The sequence below is a fragment of the Camelus bactrianus genome, chromosome 28 (assembly GCF_048773025.1).
Source record: "Camelus bactrianus isolate YW-2024 breed Bactrian camel chromosome 28, ASM4877302v1, whole genome shotgun sequence".
Taxonomy (NCBI): Eukaryota; Metazoa; Chordata; class Mammalia; order Artiodactyla; family Camelidae; genus Camelus; species Camelus bactrianus.
Genome location: NC_133566.1, coordinates 1,467,580 through 1,493,111, shown reverse-complemented (window position 1 = coordinate 1,493,111; position 25,532 = coordinate 1,467,580).

Here is a 25,532-nt window from a genome sequence, read left to right as displayed (position 1 = left end):
CAGTCTGTTTCCTACAGCCAGTTTGAAGTTCCTGCAGTTTTCACTGTAAAACCGAGTTGGAGATTATGCCTCCCCATATAAGTATGCAGTGAAGTTTGCAACTGAAAGAATCTTTGTGTTCCCTACAAACTATATGAAGGACGGCTTTCACACACAATTATCTCTTAGAACTGAGCATGTGGAGAAACGTTCGTTCATCTAGCACAAAGGGAACGGGTGGCAGGAGAAATTTTACTAAGATTTCTCAGTCTGTTTCCTAGTGCCGTATTGAAGTTCCTGCAGTTTTCACTGTAAACCCGAGTTTGAGCTAGTACCTCCCCTTATATATGTACGGTTTGTGGTTTGCAACTTAATAGAATCTTTGTGTTCCCAACAAGCTAGTTGAAGGACAGATTTCACACACACTTATCTCTCAGATCTGAGCATGTAGAGGGACGTTCGTTCACCTAGGGCAAAGGGACGGTTTACAGGAGAAACATTTACTCTGGGTTCTGAGACTTTTTCCTAGTGCCGGTTTCAATTTCCTGCAATTTTCAGTGTAAAACCGAGTTGGAGCTAGTACATCCCCATATATATGTATGGAGTGAATTTTGCAACTGAAATGAAACTTTGTATTCAAAACAAGGTTGGTGTAGGACGGCTTTCACACAAACTTATCTCTCAGATCTGAGCATGTGGAGAGACGTTCGTTCATCTGGAACTAAGGGAACGGTTTGCAGGGAAAATTTTACTATGGTTTCTCAAACTGTTTCCTAGTGCTGGTTTGAAATTCCTGCAGTTTTCACTGTAAAACTGAGTTGGAGCTTATAATCACCCCCATATAATTATGGACTGTATTTTGCAACTTAAAGAAACTTTGTGTTCCCAACAAGCTTGGTGATGGACTGCTTTCACTCACACTTATCTCTCAGTACTGAGCATGTGGATAGACGTTCGTTCATCTAGCACAAAGGGAACGGGTTGAAGGGAAAATTTTACTCAGCATTCTCAGTCTGATTCCTGGTGCCGGATTGAAATTCCTGCTATTTTCATTGTAAAACCGATTTCAGCTAGTACTTCCGCATGTATATGTATTGAGTGTATTTTACAACTAAAAAGAAACTTTGTGTTTCCAGCAAGCTAGGTGAAGGACAGCTTTCACACACACTTATCTCTCAGAACTGAGCATGTGGAGAGACTTTCGTTCACCTAGCATAAATGGAAGGGGTTGCAGGAGAAAATTTTACTCTGGTTTCTCTGTCTGTTTCCTAGTGCCAGTTTGAAGTTACTGCAGTTTTCACTATGAAACCGAGTTGGAGCTACTACCTCCCAAAATATATGTATGGAGTGTATTTTGGAACTGGAAAGAAACTCTGTTTCCCAACAAGCTAATTGAAGGAAGGCTTTCAAACACACTTATCTCTCAGAACTGAGCATGTGGAGAGACGTTCGTTCATCTAGCACAAAGGGAACGGTTTGCAGGGGAAATTTTACTAAGCTTTCTCAGTCTGTTTCCTAATGCCTTATTGAAGTTCCTGCAGTTTTCACTGTAAAATCGAGTTGGAGTTAGTACCTCCCCATATATATGTATGGAGTGTAATTTGCAACTGAAAAGATAGTTTGTGTTTTCAACAAGCTAGTTTAAGGGCGGCTTTCACCCACACTTATCTTTCAGAACTGAGCATGTGGAGAGACGTTCGTTCATCTACCACAAAGGAAACCGGTTTAAGGAGAAACTATTACTCTGGTTTCTCAGTCTTTTTCCTAGTTCCGTTTTGAAGTTCCTGCAGTTTTCACTGTAAAATCGATTTGGAGCCTGTACCACCCCATATATATATACGGAGAGTAGTTTGCAACTGAAAAGAAACTTTGCGTTCTCAACAAGCTAGGAGAAGAATGGCTTTCACACACACTTATCTCTCAGAACTGAGCATGTGGAGAGACTTTCTTTCATGTAGCTCAAAGGGAACGGGTTGCAGGGAAACTTGTTCTCTGGTTTCTCAATCAGTTTCCTAGTGCCGGGTTGAAATTCCTTCAGTTTTCACTGTAAAACCGATTTGGAGCTAGTACTTCCCCATATATATTTATGGAGTGCAGTTTGCAACTGAATAGAAAATTTGTGTTCCCAACAAGCTAGGTGAAGGACGGCTTTCACACACACTTATCTCTCAGAACTGAGCATGTGGAGAGACGTTCGTTCATCTAGCACTATGGGAACGGGTTGGAGGAGAAACTTTTACTCTGGATTCTCAGTCTGTTTCCTAGAGCCGGGTTGAAGTTCCTGCAGTTTTCACTGTAAACCCGAGTTGCAGCTAGTATATCCCGTTATATATGTATGGAGCTTATTTTGCAACTTAAAAGAAACTTTGTGTTCCCAGCAAACTAGGTGAAGGACGGCTTCCACACACAATTATCATTCAGAACAGAGCATGTGGAGAGACTTTCGTTCATCTAGCACAAAAGGAATGGTTTGCAGGGGAAACTTTTACACTCGTTTCTCAGTCTGTTTTCTAGTGCCAGTTTGAAGTTCCTGCAGTTTTCACTATGAAACCGAGTTGGAGCTACTTCCTCCCCATTTATATGTATGGAGTGTAGTTTGCAACTGGAAATAAATTTTTTCCAAACAAGCTAGGTGAAGGACGGCTTTCACACCCACTTATATCTCAGAACTGAGCATGTGGATAGACGTTTGTTCATCTAGCACAAAGGGAACGGGTGGCAGGAGAAATTTTACTAAGCTTTCTCAGTCTGTTTCCTAGTTCCTTATTGAAGATCCTGCAGTTTTCACTGTAAAATCGATTTGAGCTAGTACCTCCCCATATATATGTATGGAGTATAGTTTGCAACTGAAAAGAAACTTTGTGTTCCCTACAAGCTGTGTGAAGGACGCCTTTCACAAACACTTACATCTCAAAACTGAGCATGTGGAGAGACCTTCATTCATCTAGCAAAAAGTGAACGGTTTGCAGGAGAAATTATTCTCTGGTTTCTCAATATGTTTCATAGTGCCGGTTGGAATTTCCTGCAGTTTTCTCTGTAAAAACGAGTTGGAGCTAGTACATCCCCATATATATGTATTGATTGTAGTTTGCAATTGAGGAGAAAGTATGTGTTCCCAAAAACCTAGGTGAAGGATGGCTTCAACACACATTTATCTTTCAGAACTGAGCATGTGGAGAGACGTTCGTTCACCTAGCTCAAAGGAAGAGTTTGCAGGAGAAACTGTTTCTCTGGGTTCTGAGTCTGTTTCCTAGTCCTGGATTGAAATTTCTGCAGTTTTCACTTTAAAACTGAGTTGGAGCTAGTACCGCCCCATATATATATATGGAGTGTAGTTAGCAACTGAAAAAAATCTTTGTGTTTACAACAAGCTAGGTGAAGGACGGCTTTCACACACACTTATCTCTCAGAACTGAGTATGTGGAGAGACTTTCATTCACCTACCACAAAGGGAAAGGGGTGCAGGATAAATTATTCTCTGGTTTCTCAATCTTTTTCCTAGTGCCGGTGTGAAGTTCCAGCAGTTTTCACTGTAAACCCGAGTTGGAGCTTGTACCTCCCCTTATATATGTATGGATAATGGTTTGTAAGTGAATAGAAACTCTGTGTTCCCAACAAGCTAGGTGAAGTGCGGCTTTCACACACACTTATCTCTCAGAACTGAGCATGTGGAGAGACGTTCTTTCATCTAGCACAAATGGAACGGGTTGCAGGGGAAAATAATATTCTGGTTTCTCAGTCTATTTCCTAGTGCCAGTTTGAAGTTCCTGCAGTTTTCACTGTAAAACCCAGGTGGAGCTAAGTCCTCCCCATATGTATGTATGGAGTGTAGTTTGCAACTGAAAAGAAATTTTGTGTTCCCAACAAGCTTGGTGATGTACGGCTTTCACACCTACTTATCCCTCAGAACTGAGCATGTGGAGAGACGTTCGTTCATCTAGCACAAAGGGAAAGGTTTGCAGGGAAACTTTTACTCTGGTTTCTCAATCTCTTTCCTGGTGCCGGTTTGAAGTTCCTGCAGTTTTCACTGTAAAACAGATTTGGAGCTTATACCGCCCCATATATTTATGGAGTGTAGTTTGCAAATCAATGAAACTTTGTGTTCCCAACATGCTTGGTGATGGACTGCTTTCAGACACACTTATCACTCAGAACTGAGCATGTTGATAGACGTTCTTTCATCTAGCACAAAGGGAACGGGTTGAAGGGAAAATTTTACTCAGCATTCTCAGTCTGTTTCCTAGTGCCGGATTGAAATTCCTGCTATATTCAGTGTAAAACTGATTTGAGCTAGTACCTCCGCATGTATATGTATGGAGTTTATTTTGCAACTTAAAAGAAACTTTGTGTTCCAAGCAAGCTAGTTGAACGACGGCTTCCGCACACATTTATCACTCAGAACTGAGCATCTGGAGAGACTTTCGTTCATCTAGCGCAAAAGGAACGGGTTGCAGGAGAAACTTTTACACTGGTTTCTCAGACTGTTTCTAGTGCCAGTTTGAAGTTCCTGCAGTTTTCACTATGAAACCGAGTTGGAGCTACTACCTCCCCATATATATGTATGGAGTGTAGTTTGAAACTGGAAACAATCTTTGTTTCCAAACAAGCTAGGTGAAGGACGGCATTCACACACAATTATCTCTCAGAATTGAGCATTGGGAGAGACGTTCGTTCATCTAGCACAAAGGGAACTGGTTGCAGGGGAAATTTTACTAAGCTTTCTCAGTCTGTTTCCTAGTGTCTTATTGAAGTACCTGCAGTTTTCACTGTAAAACTGAGTTGGAGCTAGTACCTCGCCATATATACGTATGGAGTGTAATTTACAACTGAAAAAAAACTTTGTGTTTCCAACAAGCTAGATGAAGGGCGGCTTTAACCCACAATTATCTTTCAGAACTGAGCATGTGGAGACATGTTCGTTCATCTAGCAAAAAGAAACCGGTTTCAGGAGTAACTTTTACTCTGGTTTCTCTGGCTTTTTCCTAGTGTCGTTATGAAGTTCGTGCAGTTTTCACTGAAAAACCCATTTGGAGCTAGTACCACCCCATATATATGTACAGATTGTAGTTTGCAACTGAAAAGAAACTTTGCGTTCTCAACAAGATAGGTGAAGGATGGCTTTCACACACACTTATCCCTCAGAACTGAGCATGTGGAGAGACGTTCATTCACCTAGGACAAAGGAATCGGTTTACAGGTGAAACTTTTACTCTGGGTTCTGAGTCTGTTTCTAGAGCCTGTTTTAAGTTCCTGCAGTTTTCACTGTAAAACCGATTTGGAGCTTATATCCCCCCATAAATTTATGGAGTGTAGTTTGCAACTTAAAAAACTTTGTGTTCCCAACAAGCTTGGTGATGGACTGCTTTCACACATACTTATCTCTCAGAACTGAGCATGTGGATAGACTTTCGTTCATCTAGCACAAAGGGAACGGTTTGAAGGGAATATTTTACTCAGCATTCTCAGTCTGTTTCCAAGTGCCGGATTGAAATTCCTGCTATATTCAGTGTAAAACCGATTTGAGCTAGTACCTCCGCATGTATATGTATGGAGTTTATTTTGCAATTAAAAAGAAACTTTGTGTTCCCAGCAAGCTAGTTGAAGGACGCCTTTCACACACACTTATCTCTCAGAACTGAGCATGTGGGGAGACATTCGTTCACCTAGCACAAAAGGAAGGGGTTGCAGGAGAAAGTTTTACACTGGTTTCTCAGTCTGTTTTCTAGTGACAGTTTGAAGTTCCTGCAGTTTTCACTATGAAACCGAGTTGGAGCTACTACTTCCCCATATATATGTATGGAGTGTAGTTTGCAACTGGAAAGAAACTTTGTTTCCCAACAAGCTAGGTGAAGGACGGCTTTCACACACACTTACCTCTCAGAACTGAGCACGTGGAGAGACGTTCGTTCATCTAGCACAAAGGGGACGGTTTGCAGGGGAAATTTTACTAAGCTTTCTCAGTCTGTTTCCTAGTGACTTATTGAAGTTCCTGCAGTTTTCACTGTAAAACCGAGTTGGAGCTAGTACCTCCCCATATATATGTATGGAGTGTAATTTACAACTGAAAAGAAACTTTGTGTTTCCAACAAGCTAGTTGAAGGACGGCATTCACCCAAACTTATCTTTCAGAACTGAGCATGTGGATAGACTTTCGTTCATCTAGCACAAAGGAAACCGGTTTCAGGAGAAACTATTACTCTGGTTTCTCAGGCTTTTTCCTAGTGCCGTTTTGAACTTCCTGCCGTTTTCACTGTAAAACCCATTTGGGGCTAGTACCACCCCATATATATGTACTGAGTGTAGTTTGCAACTGAAAAGAAACTTTGCGTTCTCAACAAGATAGGTGAAGGATGGCTTTCACAAACACTTATCTCTCAGAACTGAGCATGTTGAGAGACTTTCTTTCATGTATCACAAATGGAACGGGTTGCAGGTGAAACTTGCTTTCTGGTTTCTCTGTCAGTTTCCTAGTGCCGGTTTGAAATTCTTGCAGAATTCACTGTAAAACAGATTTGGAGCTAGTATTTCCCCATATATATTTATGGATTGTAGTTTGCAACTGAAAAGAAACTTTGTGTTCCCAACAAACTAGGTGAAGGACGGCTTTCACACACACTTATCTCTCAGAACTGAGCATGTGGAGAGACGTTCATTCATCTAGCAAAATGGGAACGGGTAGCAGGAGAAACTGTTACTCAGGTTTCTCAGTCTGTTTCCTAGAGCCGGTTTGAAGTTCCTGCAGTTTTCACTGTAAACCCGATTTGGTGATTATACCTCCCCATATATTTATGCAGTGTAGTTTGCAACTGAAAGAATCTTTTTTTCCCAACAAGCTAGGTGAAGGACGGCTTTCAGACACAATTATGTCTTAGAACTGAGCATGTGGAGAGACGTTCGTTCATCTAGCACAAAGGGAACGCTTGGAAGGGGAAATTGTACTCAGCTTTCTCAGTACGTTTCCTAGTGCCGATTTAAAATTCCTGCAATTTTCACTGTAAAACCGATTTGAGCTAGTACCTCCCCATATATAAGAATGGAGTGTAGTTAGCAACTGAAAAGAAACTTTGTGTTCCAACCAGCTAGGTGAAGTACGGCTTTCACACACACTTATCTCTCAGAATTGAGCATGCGGATTGACGTTCGTTCACCTAGCACAAACAGATCGGGTTGCAGGAGAAACTATAACTCTGGGTTCTGAGTCTGTTTTTTAGTGCCGGTTTGAATTTCCTGTAGTTTTAACTGTAAAACCGAGTTGCAGCTTGTACCTACCCATATATATTTATGGAGTGTATTTTGCAACTGAAAAGAAAGTTTGTGTTCCCAACAAGCTAGGTGAAGGACGGCATTCACACCTACTTATCTCTCAGAACTGAGCATGTGGAGAGACGTTCGTTCATCTAGTACAAAGGGAACGGTTGGCATGGGAAATTTTCTAAACCTTCTCAGTCTGTTTCCTAGTGCCGTATTGAAGTTCCTTCAGTTTTCACTGTAAAATCGATTTGAGATTGTACCTCCCCATATATATGTATGCAGTGTAGTTTGCAACTGAAAAGAAACTTTGTGTTCCTAACAATCTAGGTGAAGTACGGCTTTGGCACACCCTTATCTCTCAGAACTGAGCATGTGGAGAGACATTCATTCATCTACCACAAAGGGAACGGGTTGCAGGAGAAACTATTCTCTGGTTTCTCAAACTTTTTCCTAGTGCAGGTGTGAAGTTCCAGCAGTTTTCACTGTAAACCCGAGTTGGAGCTAGTACCACCCCTTATATATATATGGATACTGGTTTGCAACTGAATAGAAACATTGTGTTCCCAACAAGCTAGGTGAAGTGAGGCTTTCACACACACTTATCTCTCAGAACTGAGCATGTAGACAAACGTTCGTTCACCTAGCACAAAGGGAACGGTTAGCTGGGTAAACTTGCTCTCTGGTTTCTCAGTCAGTTTCCTAGTGCCGGATTGAAGTTCTTGCAGAATTCACTGTAAAAACGATTTGGAGCTAGTACCACCCCATATATATTAATGGAGTGTAGTTTGCTACTAAAAAGAATGTTTGTGTTCCCAACAAGCTAGGTGAAGGACGGCATTCACACCCACTTATCTCTCAGAACTGAGCATTTGGAGAGACGTTCGTTCATCTCGCACAAAGGGAACGGTTGGCAGGAGAAATTTTACTAAGCTTTCTCAGTTTCCTAGTGCTGTATTGAAGTTCCTGCAGTTTTCACTATAAAATCGATTTGAGCTAATACCTCCCCATATATATGTATGGAGTGTATTTTGCAAATGAAAAGAAACTTTGTGTTCCCGACAAGCTAGGTGAAGGACGCCTTTCACACACACTTTCCTCTCAGAACTGAGCATGTGGAGAGACGTTCATTCATCTAGCACAAAGGGAAAGGTTTGCAGGAGAAACTATTCTCTGGTTTCTCAATCTGTTTCCTAGTGCCTGTTTTTAGTTCCAGCAGTTTTCACTGTAAACCCGAGTTTGAGCTAGTACCTCCCCTTATATATGTATGGTTTGTGGTTTGCAACTGAATAGAATCTTTGTGTTCCCATTAAGCTAGTAGAAGGACAGCTTTCACACACACTTATCTCTCAGATCTGTGCATGTGGAGAGACGTTCGTTCACCTAGGACAAAGGGACGTTTTACAGGAGAAACATTTACTCTGGGTTCTGAGACTTTTTCCTAGTGCCGGTTTCAATTTCCTGCAATTTTCAGAGTAAAACCGAGTTGGAGCTAGTACCTCCCCATATATATGTATGGAGTGTATTTTGCAACTGAAATGAAACTAGGTGTTCCCAACAAGATTGGTGAAGTACGGCTTTCACACACACTTATCTCTCCGATCTGAGCATGTGGAGAGACGTTTGTTCATCTAGCACAAAGGGAACGATTTGCAGGGAAATTTTACTCTGGTTTTTCAATCTGTTTCCTAGTGCCGGTTTGAAGTTCCTGCAGTTTTCACTGTAAAACCGAGTTGGATATTAAACCCCCCCATATATATATGGAGTGTAGTTTGCAACTTAAAAGAAACTTTGTGTTCCCAACAAGCTTGGTGATTGACTGCTTTCACACACAATTATCTCTCAGTACTGAGCATGTGGATAGACTTTTGTTCATCTAGCACAAAGGGAACGGGTTTAAGGGAAAATTTTACTCAGCATTCTCAGTGTGTTTCCTAGTGCCAGATAGAAATTCATGCTTTTTTCACTGTAAAACCGATTTGAGCTAGTACCTCCGATGTATATGTATGGAGTGTGTTTTGCAACTGAAAAGAAACTTTGTGTTCCCAGCATGCTAGGTGAAGGACGGCTTTCACTCACAATTATCTCTCAGAACTGAGCATGTCTAGAGACTTTCGTTCACCTAGCGCAATGGGAACGGGTTGCTGGAAAAACTTTTACTCTGGTTTCTCAGTCTTTTTCCTAGAGCCAGTTTGAATTTCCTGCAGTTTTCACTATAAAACCGAGTTGGAGCTAGTACCTCACCATATATATTTATGGAGTGTTGTTTGCAACTGGAAAGAAACTATGTGTTCCCAACAAGCTAGGTGAAGTACGGCTTTCACACACACTTATCTCTCAGAAATGAGCTTGTGGAGAGACGTTCTTTCATCTAGCACAAAGGAAACGGTTTGCAGGGGAAACTTGTTCTCTGGTTTCTCAGTCAGGTTCTTAGTGCCGGTTTGAAGTTCCTGCAGTTTTCACTGTAAAACCGTGTTGGAGATTATACCTCCCCATATATGTATGCAATGTAGTTTGCAACTGAAAGAATCTTTGTGTTCCCAACAAGCTAGGTGAAGGACGGCTTTCACACACACTTATCTCTTAGAAGTGAGCATGTGGAGAGACTTTCGTTTATCTAACACAAAGGGAACGGTTGGAAGGGGAAATTTTACTCAGCATTCTCAGTACTTTTCCTAGTGACGGTTTGAAGTTCTTACAGTTTTCACTGTAAAACCGATTTGAGATAATACCTCCCCAATATATATGAATGGAGTGCAGTTAGCAACTGAAAAGAAACTTTTTGTTCTAAACAAGCTAGGTGAAGGACGGCTTTCACACACACTTATCTCTCATAATTGAGAATGCGGAGTGCCGTTCATTCACCTAGCACAAACGGAACGGGTTGCAGGAGAAAATTTACTCTGGGTTCTGAGACTGTTTCCTAGTGCCGGTTTGAAGTTCCTGCAAATTTCACTGTAAAACCGAGTTTTAGCTATTACCTACCCATATATATTTATGGAGCGTAGTTTGCAACTGAAAAGGAACTTTGTGTTCCCAAGAAGCTAGGTGAACAACGGCTTTCACACCCACTTATCTCTCAGAACTGAGCATGTGGAGATAATTTCGTTCATCTAGCACAAAAGGAAAGGGTTGCAGGGGAAATTTAACTAAGCATTCTCAGTCTTTTTCCTAGTGCCGTATTGAAGTTCCGGCAGTTTTCACTGTAAAACCGAATTTTAGCTAGTACCTCCCCATATATATGTATGGAGTGTTGTTTGCAACTTAAAAGAAACCTTGTGTTCCCGACAAGGTAGGTGAAGGACGCCATTCACACACATTAATTCTCAGAACTGAGCATGTGCAGAGATGTTCATTCATTTAGCACAAAGGGAATGTGTTGCAGGAGAAACTATTCTCTGGGTTATCAATTTGTTTCCTAGTGCCGGTTTGAAGTACCTGCAGTTTTCCCTGTAAACACGAGTAGGAGCTATTACATCCCCTTATATATTTATGGTTTGTGGTTTGCAACTGAATAGAATCTTTGTGTTCCAAACAAGCTAAGTGAAGGACGGCTTTCACACACACTTATATTTCAGAACTGAGCATGTGGAGAGACGTTCGTTCATCTAGCACAAAGGGAACGGGTTGCAGGGGAAACTTGTTCTCTGGTTTCTCAGTCAGTTTCCTAGTGCCAGTTTGAAGTTCCTGCAGTTTTCACTGTAAAACCGTGTTGGAGATTATACTTCCCCATATATGTATGCAGTGTAGTTTGCAATTGAAAGAATCTTTGTGTTCCCAACAAGCTAGGTGAAGGACGGCTTTCACACACACTTATCTCTTAGAAGTGAGCATGTGGAGAGACGTTCGTTTATCTAGCACAAAGGAAGGGTTGGAAGGGGAAATTTTACTCAGCATTCTCAGTCCATTTCCTAGTGCCGGTTTGAAGTTCTTGCAGTTTTCACTGTAAAACCGATTTGAGATATTACCTCCCCAATATATATGAATGGAGTGTAGTTAGCAACTGAAAAGAAACTTTGTGTTCTAAACAAGCTAGGTGAAGTAAGGCTTTCACACACACTTATCTCTCAGAACTGAGCATGCGGAGTGCCGTTCATTCACCTAGCACAAACGGAACGGTTTGCAGTAGAAACTTTTACTCTGGGTTCTGAGTCTGTTTCCTAGTGCCGGTTTGAATTTCTTGCAGTTTTCACTGTAGAACCGAGTTTTAGCTAGTACCTCCCCATATATATATATGGAGTGTAGTTTGCTACTGAGACGAAACTTTGTGTTCATAACAAGCAAGTTGAAGGACGGCTTTCACACACACTTATCTCTCAGAAATAAGCATGTGGGGAGGCGTTCGTTCCTCTAGCACAATGGGAACGGGTTGCAGTGGAAAATTTTAATCTGATTTCTCAGTCTGTTTCCTACTGCATGTTTGAAATTCCTGCAGTTTTCACTGTAAAACCGAGTTGGAGCTTATATATCCCCTTATATGTATGCAGTGTAGTTTGAAACTGAAAAAAACTTTGTGTTATCAACAAGCTAGGTGAAGGACGGCATTTGCACACACTTTTCTCTCAGAACTGAGTATGTGGAGAGACGTTCGTTCATCTAGCACAAAGGGTACGTTTTGCAGGGGAAACTGTTTCTCTGGTTTCTCAGTCTGTTTCCTAGTGCCGGTATTAAGTTCCTGCATTTTTCACTGTAAAACATAGTTGGAGCTAGTACCTCCCCATTTACATGTATGAATTGTAGTTGGCAACTGATATGAAAATTGGTATTACCAACAAGCTAGGTGAAGTACGGCTTTCACACACACTTATCTCTCAGAACTGAGCATGTGGAGAGACGTTCGTTCATCTAGCACAAAACGGAACGTTTTGCAGGAGAAACTTTTACTCTGGTTCTCGGTCTGTTTCCTAGTGCCGGTTTGACGTTCCTGCAGTTTTCACTGTGAAACCGAGTTGGAGACAGTACCGCACCATATATATGTATGGAGTGTAGTTTGCAACTGAAAAGATACATTGTGTTCCCAACAAGTTAGGTGAAGGACGACTTTCACACACAATTATCTCTCAGAACTGAGCATGTGGAGAGACGTTCGTTCATCTAGAACAAAGGGAAAGTTTTGCAGGAGAAATTTTACTAAACTTTCTCAGTCTGTTTCCTGGTGCCGTATTGAAGTTCCTGCAGTTTTCACTGTAAAAGCGAGTTGGAGCTAGGTCCTCCCTATATATATGTATGGAGTGTAGTTTGCAACTGAAAAGCAACTTTGTGTTCCTAACAAGCTAGGTGAAGGACGTCTTTCACACAAATTTATCTCTCAGAACTGAGCATGTGGAGAGACGTTCGTTCACCTTACACAAAGAAAATGGGTTTAAAGGGAAACTTTTACTCTGGGTTCTGAGTTTGTTTCCTAGTGCAGGTTTGAAGTTCCTGCAGTTTTCACTGTAAAACCGAGTTGGACCTAGTACCTCCCCATATATATGTATGGAGTGTAGTTTGCAACTGAAAAGATACTTTGTGTTCCCAACAAGCTAGGTGAAGGACGGCTTTCACACACAATTATCTCTCAGAACTGAGCATGTGGAGAGATGTTCGTTCATCTAGCACAAAGGGAACGGGTTGAAGGGGAAATTTTACTAAGCTTTCTCAGTCTGTTTCCTAGTGCCTTATTGAAGTTCCTGCAATTTTCACTGTAAAACTGATATGAGCTAGCACATATCCATATATATGTATGGAGTGTAGTTTGCAACTGAAAAGTAACTTTGTGTTCCCGATAAGCTAGGTGAAGTTCGGCTTTCACACACACATATATCTCAGAACTGAGCATGTGGAGAAAATTCGTTCACCTAGCACAATAAGAACGCTTTGCTATTGTAACATTTACTCTGGTTTCTCAGTCTTTTTTCTTGTTCCGGTTTGAATTCCTGCAGTTTTCACTTTAAAACCGTGTTGGAGCTTATAATTCCCCATATATGTAAGCATTGTATTTGCAACTAAAATAATCTTTGTATTCCCAGCAAGCTAGGTGAAGGACGGCTTTCACAAACACTTATCTCTCAGAACTGAGCATTTGGAGAGCCATTCGTTCATCTAGCACAAAGGGAACGGGTTGCAGGGGAAACTGTACTCTGTTTCTCTGTCTGTTTCCTTGGGCCGGTATTAAGTTCCTGAATTTTTCTCTGTAAAACCGATTTGGAGCTAGTATAACTCCATTTATATGTATGAACTGTAGTTTGCAACTGAAGTGAAAATTTGTATTACAAACAAGCTCGGTGAAGGACGGTTTTCACAGACACTTATCTCTCAGAACTGAGCATGTGGAGAGACGTTCGTTCATCTAGCAAAAAATGGAACGTTCCACAGGAGAAACTTTTACTCTGGATTCTCAGTCTGTTTCACAGTGCCAGTTTGAAGTTCCTGCAGTTTTCACTGTAAAACCGAGTTGGAGCTAGTACTTCCCCATATATATATATGGAGTGTAGTTTGCTACTGAGACGAAACTTTGTGTTCATAACAAGCAAGTTGAAGGACGGCTTTCACAGACACTTGTCTCTCAGAAAACCAGAACTGAGCATGTGGAGAAAATTCGTTCACCTAGCACAATAAGAACGCTTTGCTAGTGTAACATTTACTCTGGTTTCTCAGTCTTTTTTCTAGTTCCGTTTTGAATTCCTGCAGTTTTCACTTTAAAACCGTGTTGGAGCTTATAACTCCCCATATATGTAAGCATTGTAGTTGCAACTAAAATAATCTTTGTATTCCCAGCAAGCTAGGTGAAGGACGGCTTTCACAAACACTTATCTCTCATAACTGAGCATGTGGGGAGGCGTTCGTTCCTCTAGCACAATGGGAACTGGTTGCAGTGGAAAATTTTAATCTGGTTTCTCAGTCTGTTTCTAGTGCCGGGATGAAGTTCCTGCATTTTCACTGTAAAACAGAGTTGGAGCTAGTACCTCCCCATTTATATGTATGAAGAGTAGTTTGCAACTGAAATGAAAATTTTATTCCCAACAAGCTAGGTGAAGAGCGGCTTTCACACACACTTATCTCTCAGAACAGAGCATGTGGAGAAAAGTTCGTTCACCTAGCACAAAATGGAACGTTTTGCAGGAGAAACTTTTACTCTGGTTCTCGGTCTCTTTCCTAGTGCCGGTTTGAAGTTCCTGCAGTTTTCACTGTGAAACCGAGTTGGAGACAGGACCGCACCATGTATATGTATGGAGTGTATTTTGCAACTGAAAAGAAACTTTGTGTTCCCAACAAGAAAAGTGAAGGTCGGCTTTCACACACAGTTATCTCTCAGATCTGAGAATCTGGAGAGACGTTCATTCATCTAGCACAAAGAACTGTTTGCAGGGGAACATTTTACTCTGGTTTCTCAGTGTGTTTCCTAGTGTCGGTTGGAAGTTCCTGCAGTTTTCTCTGTAAAACCCAGTTGGAGCTAGGCCCTACCCATATATATTTATGGAGTGTAGATTGCACCTGAAAAGAAACTTTGTGTTCCCAACAAGCTAGGTGAAGGACGGCTTTCACACACACTTATCTCTCAGAACTGAGCATGTGGAGAGACGTTCGTTCATCTAGCACAAAGAGAACGGTTTGCAGGGGAATCTGTTACTCTGGTTTCTCTGTGTGTTTCCTTCCCGGTATTAATTTCCTGCATTTTTCACTGTAAAACCGAGTTGGAGCTAGTACCTTCCATTTTATATGTATGAAGTGTAGTTTGCAACTGAAATGAAAATTTGTATTCCCAACAAGCTAAGAGAAGGACGGCTTTCACACACACTTATCTCTCAGAACTGAGCATGTGGAGAAAATTCGTTCACTTAGCACAATGGAAACGCTTTGGGAGTGTAATATTTACTCTGGATTCTCAGTCTTTTTCCTAGTGCCGGTTTGATTTCCTGCACTTTTCACTGTAAAACCGTGTTGGATCTTACAACTCCCCATAAATGTAAGCAGTGTAGTTTGCAACTAAAATAATCTTTGTTTTCCCAACAAGCTAGTCGAAGGACGGCTTTCACACACACTTATCTCTCAGAACTGAGCATGTGGAGAGACTTTCGTTCAATTAGCACAAATGGAACGGGTTGCAAGTGTAAAATTTACTCTGGTATCTCAGTCTGTTTCCTAGTGCCAGTTTGAAGTTCCTGCAGTTTTCACTGTAAAACCGTGTTGGAGCTAGTACCTCCCCATCTATATTTATGGAGTGTAGTTTGCAAATGAAAAGAAACTTTGTGTTCCCAACAAGATAGTTGAATGACGGCTTCACACACACTTATTTCTCAGAACTGAGCATGTGGTGAGACGTTCATTCATCTAGCACAAATGGAACTGGTTGCAGGAGGAACTATTCTCTGGTTTCTCAATTTGTTTCCTAGTGCTGATTTGAAATTCCTGCAGTTTTCACTGTAAAACCTTGTTGGAGCAAGGTCCTCCCCATGTAAATGTATGGATTGTAGTTTGCAACTGAAGAGAAACTTTGTTTTCCCAACAATCATGGTGAAGAATGGCTTTTACACACACTAATTTCTCTGAAATGAGCATGTGGAGAGACGATCGTTCATCTAGCACAAAGGGAACTGGTTGCAGGGGAAACTGTTTTTTTGGTTTCTCAGTCTGTTTCCTAGTGCCGGTTTGAAGTTCCTGCAGTTTTCACTGTAAAACCGAGTTGGAGCTTATTCCTCCCCATATATGTATGCAGTGTAGTTTGCAACTGAAAGAAACATTGTGTTCCCAACAAGCTAGGTGAAGGACTGCATTTGCACACACTTATCTCTCAGAACTGAGCATGTGGAGAGACTTTCGTTCATCTAGCACCAAAGGAACGGTTTGGAGGGGAAACTGTTACTCTGGTTTCTCAGTCTGATTCCTAGTGCCGGTTTTAAGTTCCTGCATTTTTCACAGTAAAATCGAGTTGGTGCTAGTACCTCCCCATTTACATGTATGAATTGTAGTTTGCAACTGAAATGAAAAGTTGTATTACCAACAAGCTATGTGAAATACGGCTTTCATACACTCTTATTTCTCAGAATTGAGCATGTGGAGAGACGTTCGTTCATCTAGCACAAAATGGAACGTTTTACAGGAGAAACTTTTACTCTGGTTCTCGGTCTGTTTCCTAGTGCCGGTTTGAAATTCCTGCAATTTTCACTGTGAAACCGAGTTGGAGCCAGGTCCACACCTTATATATGTATGGAGTGTAGTTTGCAACTGAAAAGAAACTTTGTGTTCCCAACAAGATAGGTGAAGGTAGGCTTTCACACACAGTTATCTCTCAGAACTGAGCATGTGGAGAGACGTTCATTCATGTAGCACAAAGTGAAAGGATTGCAGGAGAAATTTTACTAACATTTCTCAATCTGTTTCCTGGTGCCGTATTGAAGTTCCTGCAGTTTTCACTGTAAAACTGAGTTGGAGCTACGACCTCCCTATATATTTGTATGGAGTGTAGTTTGCAACTGAAAAGAAACTTTGTGTTCCTAACAAGCTAGGTGAAGGATGTCTTTCACACAAATTTATCACTCAGAAATGAGCATGTGGAGAGACGTTCGTTCACATAGCACAAAGAGAATGGGATTAAAGAGAAACTTTTACTCTGGGTTCGGAGTCTGTTTCCTAGTGCAGGTTTGAAGTTCCTGCAGTTTTCACTGTAATATAGACTTGGAGCTACTACTTCCCCATATATATGTATGGAGTGTAGTTTGCAACTGAAAAGATACTCTGTGTCCCCAACAAGCTAGGTGAAGGAAGGCTTTCACACACATTTATCTCTCAGAACTGAGCATGTGGAGAGACGTTCGTTCATCTAGCACAAAGGGAACGGTTTGTAGGGGAAATTTTACTAAGCTTTCTCAGTCTGTTTCCTAGTGCCTTATTGAATTTCCTGCAGTTTTCACTGTAAAACCGATATGAGCTAGTACCTCCCCATATATATGTATGGAGTGTAGTTTGCAACTTAGAAAATACTTTGTGTTCCCGACAAGCTAAGTGAAGTTCGGCTTTCACACACACATATATCTCAGAACTGAACATGTGGAGAGACTTTCATTCATCTAGCACAAAGGGAAAGGGTTGCAGGAGAAACTATTCTCTGGTTTCTCAATCTGTTTCTTAGTGCCTGTTTGAAGTTCCTGCAGTTTTCAGTGTAAACGTGAGTTGGAGCTAGTACCATCCCTTATATATGTTTGGATTGTTTTTTTCAACTGAAAAGAAACTTTGTGTTCCCAACAAGCTATTTGAAGTACGGCTTTCACACACACTTATCTCTCAGATCTGAGCATCTGGAGAGAAGTTCTTTCATCTAACACAAATGGAACGGGTTGCAGGGGAACATTTTTCTCCGGTTTCTCAGTGTGTTTGCTAGTGTCGTTGGAAGTTCCTGCAGTTTTCTCTGTAAAACCGATTTGGAGCTAGTAACTCCCCATATATATGTATGGATTGTAGTTTGCAATTGAGAAGAATCTTTGTGTTCCCAACAACCTAGGTGAAGGATGGCTTCCACACACACTTATCTCTCAGAACTGAGCATGTGGAGAGACAATCGTTCATCTAGCACAAAGGGAACCGGTTGCAGGTGAAACTGTTTTTTTGGTTTCTCTGTCTGTTCCCTAATGCCGGTTTGAAGTTCCTGCAGTTTTCAGTGTAAAACCGAGTTGGAGCTTATACCTCCCCCTATATGTATGCATTGTAGATTGCAACTGAAAGAAACTTTCTGTTACCAACTTGCTAGGTGAAAGTCGGCATTTGCACACACATATCTCTCAGAACTGAGCATGTGGAGAGACGTTCATTCATCTAGCACAAAGGGAACGGTTTGCAGGGGAAACTGTTTCTCTGCTTTCTCAGTCTGTTTCCTAGTGCCGGTATTAAGTTCCTGTATTTTTCTCTGTGAAACCGAGTTGGAGCTTTTACCTCCCCATTTACACGTATGAAGTGTAGTTTGCAACTGAAATGAAAATTTGTATTACCAACAAGCTAGGTGAAGTACGGCTTTCACACTCACTTGTCTCTCAGAACTGAGCATGTGGAGAGACATTCGTTCATCTAGCACAAAATGGAACGATTTGCAGGAGAAACTTTTACTCTAGTTCTCGGTATGTTTCCTAGTGCCGGTTTGAAGTTCATGCAGTTTTCACTGTAAAACAGATTTGGAGCCAGGACCGCCCCATATATATTTATGGAGTGTAGTTTGCAACTGAAAAGAAACTGTGTGTTCCCAACAAGAAAGTTGAAGAACGGCTTTCACACACACTTATCTCTCAGAACTGAGCATGTGGAGAAAATTTCGTTCACCTAGAAAATGGGAAGGCTTTGCAAGTGTAATATTTACTCTGGTTTCTCAGTCTGTTTCTTAGTGCTGATTTGAAGTTCTTCTAATTTTCACTGTAAAACCGTGTTGCAGATTGGACCTCCCCATATAAATGTATGGACTGTAGTTTGCAACTGAAAGAATCTTTGTTTTCCCAAAAAGCTAGGTGAAGAACGGCTTTCAGACACACTTATCTCTTAGAACTGAGCATATGGAGAGACGTTCGTTCATCTAGCACAAAGGGAATGGATGGAAGGGGAAATTTTACTCATCTTTATCTGGCCGTTTCCTAGTGCCGGGTTGAAGTTCCTGCAGTTATCAGAGTAAAACCGAGACGGCTTTCACACACACATATCTCTCAGAACTGAGCATGTGGAGAGACGTTCGTTCATCTAGCACAATGGGAATTGGTAGCAGGGGAAACTGTTACTCTGGTTTCTCAGTCTGTTTCCTAGAGCCGGTTTGAAGTTCCTGAAATTTTCACTGTAAAACCGAGTTGGAGATTACACCTTCCCATATATGTATGCAGTGTAGTTTGCAACTGAAAGAATCTTTGTTTTCCCAACAAGCTAGTTGAAGGAAGGCTTTCACACACACTTATCTCTTAGAACTGAACATGTGGGGAGACGTTCGTTCATCTAGCACAAAGGGAACGGGTGGAAGGGGAAACTTTCACTCTGGTCTCGTTCTGTTTCCTAGTGCCGGTTTGAAGTTCCAGCAGTTTTCACTGTAAAACAGAGTTGGGCCAAGGCCTCCCAATATATATGTATGGAGTGTAGTTTGCAACTGAAAAGAAAATTTGTGTTCCCAAGAAGCTAGATGAAGGACGGCTTTCACACACACTAATCTCTCAGAAATGAACATGTAGGGAGACGTTCGTTCATGTAGCGCAGAGGGAACGGGATGCAGGGGAAAGTTTTACTGTGGTTTCTCAGTCAGTTTCATAGTGCCGGTTTGAATTTCCTGCAGTTTTCACTGTAAAACCGATTTGAGCTTTTACTTCACCATATATATGTATGGACTGTAGTTTGCAACTGAAAAGAATCTTTGTGTTCCCAACAAGCTAGCTGAAGTACGGCTTTCACACACACTTATCTCTCAGAACTTAGCATGTGGAGAAAATTCTTTCACCTAACACAATGGGAACGCTTTGCAAGTGTAACATTTACTCTGGTTTCTCATTCTTTTTTCTAGTGCCGGTTTGAATTCCTGCAGTTTTCACTGTAAAACCGTGTTGGAGCTTATAACTCCCCATAATTGTAAGCTGTGTTGTTTGCAACTAAAAGAAACTTTGTGTTCCCAACAAGCTAGGTGAAAGACGGCTTTCACACACACTTATCTCTCAGAACTGAGCATGTGGAGAGACGTTCGTTCATCTAGCACAAAATGAACGGGTTGCAGGGGAATCTGTTACTCTGGTTTCTAAGTGTGTTTCCTTCCCGGTATTAAGTTCCTGCATTTTTCACTGTAAAACCGAGTTGGAGCTAGTACATCCCCATTTATATGTATGAACTGTAGTTTGCAACTGAAATGAAACTTTGTATTCCAAACAAGGTAAGGGAAGGACGGCTTTCACACACACTTATCTCTCCGAACTGAGCATGTGGAGAGACTTTCGTTCATCTAGCACAAATGGAACGGGTTGCAAGTGTAAAATTTACTCTGGTTTCTCAGTCTTTTTCCTAGTGCTGGTTTGAAATTCCTGCAGTTTTCACTGTAAAACCGTGTTGGAGCTATGTCCTCCCCATATAAATGTATGGATTGTAGTCTGCAACTGAAGAGAAACTTTATGTTCCCAACAAGCTAGGTGAAGGACGGCTTTCACACACACATATCTCTCAGAACTGAGCATGTGGAGAGACGTTCGTTCATCTAGCACAATGGGAATTGGTAGCAGTGGAAACTGTTACTCTGGTTTCTCAGTCTGTTTCCTAGAGCCGGTTTGAAGTTCCTGCAATTTTCACTGTAAAACCGAGTTGGAGATTACACCTTCCCATATATGTATGCAGTGTAGTTTGCAATTGAAAGAATCTTTGTTTTCCCAACAAGCTAGTTGAAGGAAGGCTTTCACACACACTTATCTCTTAGAACTGAACATGTGGGGAGACGTTCGTTCATCTAGCACAAAGGGAACGGGTGGAAGGGGAAACTTTCACTCTGGTATCTCGTTCTGTTTCCTAGTGCCGGTTTGAAGTTCCAGCAGTTTTCACTGTAAAACAGAGTTGGGCCAAGGCCTCCCAATATATATGTATGGAGTGTAGTTTGCAACTGAAAAGAAAATTTGTGTTCCCAAGAAGCTAGATGAAGGACGGCTTTCACACACACTAATCTCTCAGAAATGAACATGTAGGGAGACGTTCGTTCGTGTAGCGCAGAGGGAACGGGATGCAGGGGAAAGTTTTACTGTGGTTTCTCAGTCAGTTTCATAGTGCCGGTTTGAAATTCCTGCAGTTTTCACTGTAAAACCGATTTGAGCTTTTACTTCACCATATATATGTATGGACTGTAGTTTGCAACTGAAAAGAATCTTTGTGTTCCCAACAAGCTAGCTGAAGTACGGCTTTCACACACACTTATCTCTCAGAACTTAGCATGTGGAGAAAATTCTTTCACATAACACAATGGGAACGCTTTGCAAGTGTAACATTTACTCTGGTTTCTCATTCTTTTTTCTAGTGCCGGTTTGAATTCCTGCAGTTTTCACTGTAAAACCGTGTTGGAGCTTATAACTCCCCATAATTGTAAGCTGTGTTGTTTGCAACTAAAAGAAACTTTGTGTTCCCAACAAGCTAGGTGAAAGACGGCTTTCACACACACTTATCTCTCAGAACTGAGCATGTGGAGAGACGTTCGTTCATCTAGCACAAAATGAACGGGTTGCAGGGGAATCTGTTACTCTGGTTTCTAAGTGTGTTTCCTTCCCGGTATTAAGTTCCTGCATTTTTCACTGTAAAACCGAGTTGGAGCTAGTACATCCCCATTTATATGTATGAACTGTAGTTTGCAACTGAAATGAAACTTTGTATTCCAAACAAGGTAAGGGAAGGACGGCTTTCACACACACTTATCTCTCCGAACTGAGCATGTGGAGAGACTTTCGTTCATCTAGCACAAATGGAACGGGTTGCAAGTGTAAAATTTACTCTGGTTTCTCAGTCTTTTTCATAGTGCTGGTTTGAAATTCCTGCAGTTTTCACTGTAAAACCGTGTTGGAGCTATGTCCTCTCCATATAAATGTATGGATTGTAGTCTGCAACTGAAGAGAAACTTTATTTTCCCAACACACAAGGTGAGGACGGCTTTTACCCACACTAATTTCTCTGAACTGAGCATGTGGAGAGACGATCGTTCATCTAGCATAAAGGGAACGGGTTGCAGGGGAAACTGTTTTTTTGTTTTCTCAGTCTGTTTCCTAGTGCCGGTTTGAAGTTCCTGCAGTTTTCACTGTAAAACCAGGTTGAAGCTTATTCCTCCCCATATACGTATGCTGTGTAGTTTGCAACTGAAAGAAACTTTGTGTTCCCAACAAGCTAGTTGAAAGACGGCATTTGCACACACTTATCTCTCAGAACTGAGCATGTGGAGAGACGTTCGTTCATCTAGCACAAAGGGAACGGTTTGGAGGGGAAAGTGTTACTCTGGTTTCTCAGTCTGTTTCCTAGTGCCGGTAATAAGTTCCTGCATTTTTCACTGTAAAATCGAGTTGGAGCTAGTACCTCCCCATTTACATGTATGAATTGTAGTTTGCAACTGAAATGAAAATTTGTATTACCAACAAGCTATGTGAAGGACGTCTTTCACACAATTTATCACTCAGAAATGAGCATGTGGAGAGACGTTCATTCCCATAGCACAAAGAGAATGGGATAAAAGAGAAACTTTTACTCTGGGTTCTGAGTCTGTTTCCTATTGCAGGTTTGAAGTTCCTGCAGTTTTCACTGTAAAATCGAGTTGGAGCTAGTACCTACCCATTAATATGTATGGAATGTAGTTTGCAACTGAAAAGATACTTTGTGTTCCCAACAAGATAGGTGAAGTACGGCTTTCACACACAATTATCTCTCAGAACTGAGCATGTGGAGAGACGTTCGTTCATCTAGCACAAAGGGAACGGTTTGTAGGGTAAATATTACTTAGCTTTCACAGGCTGTTTCCTAGTGCCGTATTGAAGTTCCTGCAGTTTTCACTGTAAAACCGATATGAGCTAGTACCTCCCCATATATATGTATGGAGTGTAGTTTGCAACTTAAAAGATACTTTGTGTTCCCGATAAGCTAAGTGAAGTTCGGCTTTCACACACACTTATATCTCAGATCTGAGCATGTGGAGAGACGTTCCTTCATCTAGCACAAAGGGAAAGGGTTGCAGGAGAAACTATTCTCTGGTTTCTCAATCTATTTCCTAGTGCCTGTTTGAAGTTCCTGCAGTTTTCACTGTAAAATCCAGTTGGAGATAGTACATGCCCAATATATGTATGGAGTGTAGTTTGCAAGTGAAAAGAAACTTTGTGTTCCCAAGAAGCTAGGTGAAGTACGTCTTTCAAACACACTTATCTCTCAGAACTGAGCATGTGGAGAGACTTTCGTTCATCCAGCACAATGGGAACGGGTATCAGGGGAAACTGTTTCTCTGGTTTTTCAGTCTGTTTCCTAGATCCGGTTTGAAGTTCCTGCAGTTTTCTCTGTAAAACCGAGTTGGAGCTAGTACCTACCCATATATATTTATGGAGTGCAGTTAGCAACTGAGAAGTATCTTTGTGTTCCCAACAAGCTAGGTGAAGGCGTCTTTCACAGACAATTATCTCTCAGAATTGAGCATGTGGAAAGACTTTCGTTCACCTAGCACAAAGTGAAAGGGTTGCAGGAGAAATTGTTTCTCTGGGTTTTGAGTTTGTTTCCTAGTGCCGTTTTGAAGTTCCTGCAGTTTTCACTGTAAAACCCAGTTGGAGCTAGTAACACCCCATATATATGTAAGGAGTGTAGTTTGCAACTGAAAAGAAGCTTTGCGTTCTCAACAAGCTAGGTGAAGGATGGCTTTCACACACAATTATCTCTCAGAACTGAGCATGTGGAGAGACGTTCTTTCATGTAGCACAATGGGAACGGGTTGCAGGGGAAACTGTTTCTCTGGGTTCTCAGTCTGTTTCCTAGATCCGGTTTGAAGTTCCTGCAGTTTTCACTGTAAAACCGAGTTGGAGCTTATACCACCCCATATATATGTATTTATTGTATTTTGCAACTGAAAAGAAACTTTGTGTTCCCAAGAAGCTAGGTGAAGTACGTCTTTATAACACACTTATCTCTCAGAACTGAGCATGTGGAGAGACTTTCGTTCATCCAGCACAATGGGAACGGGTATCAGGGGAAACTGTTTCTCTGGGTTCTCAGTCTGTTTCCTAGATCCGGCTTGATGTTCCTGCAGTTTTCTTTTTAAAACCGAGTTGGAGATAGTACCTCCCCATATATATGTATGGATTGTATTTTGCAACTGAAAAGAATCTTTGTGTTCCCAACAAGCTAGGTGAAGTGCGGCTTTCACACACACTTATCTCTCAGAATTGAGCATGTGGAGAGACGTTTGTTCACCTAGGACAAAGGGAACGGTTTACAGGAGAAACTATTATTCTTGGTTCTGAGAATGTTTCCTAGTGCCGGTTTCAAGTTCCTGCAGTTTTCACTGTAAATCCGATTTGAGTTATTACCTCCCCATATATATTTATGGAGTGCAGTTTGCAACTGAAAAGGAACTTTGTGTTCCCAACAAGCTAGGTGAAGGACGGCTTCCACACACACTTATCTCTCAGAACTGAGCATGTGGAGAGACGTTCATTCATATAGCACAAAGGGAGAGGTTTGCAGGGGAAAGTATTGTCTGGTTTCTCAATCTGTTTTCTAGTGCCGGTTTGAATTTCCTGCAGTTTTCACTGTAAACCCGAGTTGGAACTAGTAGCTCCGTTATATATTTATAGATTGTGGTTTGCAACTGAATAGAAACTTTGTGTTCCCAACAAGCTAGGTGAAGGACGGCTTTCACACACACTTATCTCTCAGATCTGAGCATCTGGAGAGACGTTCATTCATTTAGCACAAAGGGATGTTTTGCAGTGGAAAATTTTAATCTGGTTTCTCAGTGTATTTCCTAGTGTCCGTTGGAAGTTATTGCAGTTTCCTGTGTAAAACTGAGTTGGAGCTAGTACCTACCTATACATATTTATGGAGTGTAGTTTGCAACTGAGAAGTATCTTTGTGTTCCCAACAAGCTAGGTGAAGGACGGCTTTCACATACACTTATCACTCAGAATTGAGCATGTGGAGAGACGTTCGTTCACCTAGCACAAATTGAACGGTTTTCAGGATAAACTGTTTCTCTGGGTTCTGAGTCTGTTTCCTAGTGCCGGCCTGAAGTTCCAGCAGTTATCACTGTAAAACACAGTTGGATTTGGTACCTCCCCATATATAAGTAAGGAGTGTAGTTTGCAACTGAAAAGAAACTTTGCGTTCTCAACAAGCTAGTTGAAGGTGGCTTTCACACACAATTATCTCTCAGAAGTGAGCATGTGGAGAGACGTTCGTTCACCTAGGACTAATGGACGGTTTAAAGGAGAAAATTTTACTCTGGGTTCTGAGACTTTTTCCTAGTGCCGGTTTGAAGTTATTGCAATTTTCACTGTAAAACCGTGTTGGAGCTATTAATTCCCCATATAAATGTATGGATTGTATTTTGCAACTGAAAATAATCTTTGTGTTCCCAACAATCTAGGTGAAGTTCGGCTTTCACACAAACTTATCTCTCACAACTGTGCATGTGGAGAGACGTTCGTTCATCTAGCACAAAGGGAACGGTTTGCGGGGGAAATTTTACTAAGCTTTCTCAGTCTGTTTCCTAGTGCCGTATTGAAGTTCCTGCAGTTTTCACTGTATAACCGATTTGAGCTTGTACCACCCCATATATATGTATGGAGTGCAGTTTGCAACTGAAAAGATACTTTCTGTTCCCAACAATC